The sequence below is a fragment of the Microcebus murinus genome, chromosome 10, assembly GCF_040939455.1.
Source record: "Microcebus murinus isolate Inina chromosome 10, M.murinus_Inina_mat1.0, whole genome shotgun sequence".
Taxonomy (NCBI): domain Eukaryota; kingdom Metazoa; phylum Chordata; class Mammalia; order Primates; family Cheirogaleidae; genus Microcebus; species Microcebus murinus.
In genome coordinates, this window is record NC_134113.1 from 64,831,864 (window position 1) to 64,835,326 (window position 3,463).

General features: G+C 36.5%; 1 pseudogene; it reads left to right on the forward strand.

The window, feature by feature from the left end:
• The first annotated feature begins 437 nt into the window (after positions 1–437).
• LOC105878028 (26S proteasome regulatory subunit 4 pseudogene) lies at positions 438–1,755 on the forward strand (annotated as a pseudogene).
• Positions 1,756–3,463: the final 1,708 nt, after the last annotated feature.

Genomic DNA, 3,463 nt, shown 5'->3' on the forward strand with positions numbered 1-3,463 from the left:
GTAATGCTTTCTTCTGTTATTTAGTACTTATAATTTCATCTCCATTTTTTCTTTGTTCTTCAGATGAGTCATCTTTTACCTCATTGTGAATATGACTTTATTCTTTTATCTAAATTGTTAGACTATTTCCCCATTTATCTCTTACTACTGCAATATGCTTTTCTATGCCATTCAAACTTCTATCTAATGCTTTCATTCTGCTTTTTAATTCATATATTATTGTTTATTCTACTTGAAATGTTTTCCTGACCTCAAGTTATTTTATATTTGTGGTGTGTACTTTAGCCTCATTTATGCAATATCTCGAATTTAGTTGAGAATGAAAGTCTAACAAGTTCTGGTTTTTTGGAGGAAATTTAGTTCAAATGGATACTTTTCCAATTCCCTAAAATAGCTCCTTTTTTTCCAGCAGCGGCAGCTCGAGTGGCCGAGACAACATGGGTCAAAGTCAGAATGGTGGCCATGGGCCTAGAGATGGCAAGAGGGATGACAAGGACAAGAAAAAGAAATATGAACCTCCTGTACCAACCAGAGTGGGGAAAAAGAAGAAGAAAACAAAAGGACCAGATGCTGCCAGTAAACTGCCACTGGTAACACCTTACACTCAGTGCTGGTTAAAATTATTGAAGTTAGTATTAAAGACTATCTTCTCATGGAGGAAGAATTCAGTAGAAATCAGGAACAAATGAAACCATTAGAAGAAAAGCAAAAGGAGGAACAATCAAAAGTGGATGATCTGAGGGGGACCCCAATGTCATTAGGAACCTTGGAAGAGATCATTGATGACAATCATGACATTGTGTCTACATCTGTGGGCTCAGAACACTATGTCAGCATTCTTTCATTTGTAGATAAGGGTCTGCTGGAATCAGGCTGCTCGGTCCTGCTCAACCACAAGGTGCATGCTATGATAGGGGTGCTGATGGATGACACAGATCCCCTGGTCACAGTGATGAAGGTAGAAAAGGCCCCCCAGGAGACCTATGCTGATATTGGGGGATTAGACAACCAAATCCAGGAAATTAAGGAATCTGTGGAGCTTCCTCTCACCCATCCTGAATATTATGAAGAGATAGGTATAAAGCCCCCTAAGGGAGTCATTCTCTATGGTCCACCTGGTACAAGTAAAATCTTATTAGCCAAAGCAGTAGCAAACCAGACCTTGGCCACCATCTTGAGAGTGGTTGGCTCTGAACTCATTCAGAAGTACCTAGGTGATGGGCCCAAACTCGTACAGGAATTGTTTTGGGTTCCTGAAGAACATGCACCTTCCATAGTGTTTATTGATGAAATTGATGCCATTGGGACAAAAGATACGATTCAAATTCTGGTGGTGAGAGAGAAGTTCAGCGAACAACGTTGGAACTGTTGAACCAGTTGGATGGATTTGATTCAAGAGGAGATGTGAACGTTATTATGGCCACAAACCGAATAGAAACTTTGGATCCAGCACTCATCAGACCAGGCTGTACCAACAGAAAGATCGAGTTCCCCCTGCCAGATGAAAAGACTAAGAAGCGTATCTTTCAAATTCACACAAGCAGGAAGACGCTGGCTGATGATTTAACTCTGGATGACTTGATCATGGCTATAGATGATCTTTCTGGTGCTGACATTAAGGCAATCTGTACAGAAGCTGATCTGATGACCTGAAGAGAATGTAGAATGAAAGTAACAAATGAAGACTTCAAAAAATCTAAGTAAAATGTTCTGTATAAAAAACAAGAAGGCACCCCTGAGGGGCTCTATCTCTAGTGGACCAGAGTTGCCATCAGGAAAATGGAGTTTTCCTGGTCAGGAGTTTTCCTGACCAGAGAGGGATGAGTTTGGGGAAGTTGCCCAGAAGGATCCATGTTCCAGTTGATTGTTATTAGCAAACATCCTGTGTGTCTTACAGTATGAGCTGTAAGCTGTCCCTTGGGCAGCCTTCATCTGCTGTTCACTGTGTACCACTGTGCTTCCCCATAAAGCAGGCCCTTTCACAAACAAACAAACAAAAAAAAACAAGAAAATAGTTCTCTTTTTCTGAGTCTCATAATCTTTTCTAAGACAATATGATTTTACCCTCTGTTTTTACATACCTAAAAACTGATATATTGACTCACTCTATATATCCTACATGCCTTTGATTCAAGTTGTAATAGAGCTGGGTATATAAGAGTCTGTTATAGGTCTCTTGTTTTGTTTTGTTTTGTTTCTTTTTGGCAGAGTTGTACGAATTCTTTACATATCTATAGAGTTGTTTTTATGTGTTTTTAATGCAGCATAATGGTAGGGTAAGGGGATAAAGATTAGGAAAGAAGGATAGAACAATATTTACTCAAGGTAAGGGATTTTATCTCTGTGACATAAACATGGAACAAGCATCAATGGAAAAAAAAATCCACCTTCCATCCCTAGATTACAGCATTGAGGTATATTTGGAAGTTGTAGGAAAAGGTACATTATTTACAAATAGTATTCCTACTAAGAGTGATGAAAATTTTGGATTATATGTGACACTTCAGCGGCTGTTTTTTTTTTTTGTTGTTGTTGTTGTTTACTTTTACTTTAAACTTCAATCTGAAAGTGAGGTTCTACCTATCAGTATACCTTCCTCTTCCTACTGCTTTGTGATTGGGTTAGAAGTGAAGGATTTAGTTAGTGTTCAAGAGAGAAAATAGAGATTAGTGTGACCAAAAAATGAACTTATAGGGACTAAAGAATTAAACTAAGTCAATAAATGATACTTAAAACCAAAATAATGAACAAAACCAAATTCATTTTAAGGCAGCAAATAACTACAAAGTCAGCGGGTTGCCAGAACTGAAAGTGGACAAATTGTTGAATAAGTATAAATTTGAGAACAAGCAAATAAGAAGTAGACTTGGGTGTAAGGAAGTTGGATACAATTTGTCAAAAAGTGATGGGAAAGACTCAGGTGACTCCAGAAAGAGTATTTTTATATTGCTTTATATAAAACAGCTAAAGGGCAAATAGAGTGAGTTGGCCTGGCATTAGGGCAAGAAGAAGACCAGATAAACTGAACATTAAATTCTAGCATTTTAGCAGGTAGTTTTCTTTGAAAACTTACAATATTGGCACAGTCAGAGCATGAGTTTAAACTTAAATTTATAGATAGAGGCAAAAGTTTACTTAAGTAAAGAAAGGTCAGCTGACTCGACTGAAGTCTTTTCAATAATAATAGGTTATTAATGAAAATATTAGTAAACTTTGCATGTGTTAATGTTTCTTATCAATTTCCATTATTTCTCTTATAAATCCATTGTTAATTGTGATTACACTGAGACTTTATTCTTCATATAGGAAATCAAAACTAAAATTCAAATGTATTTGAACCATATCAACAGTTATGTCTATTTCCTAAACAATGTGTTGAACTTTTATAGCACATACTATAAAATGTTCTTAAATAAATATGTTTTTTCACAGAACTTAAAAAATCAAAAAGGGAAAATATAAA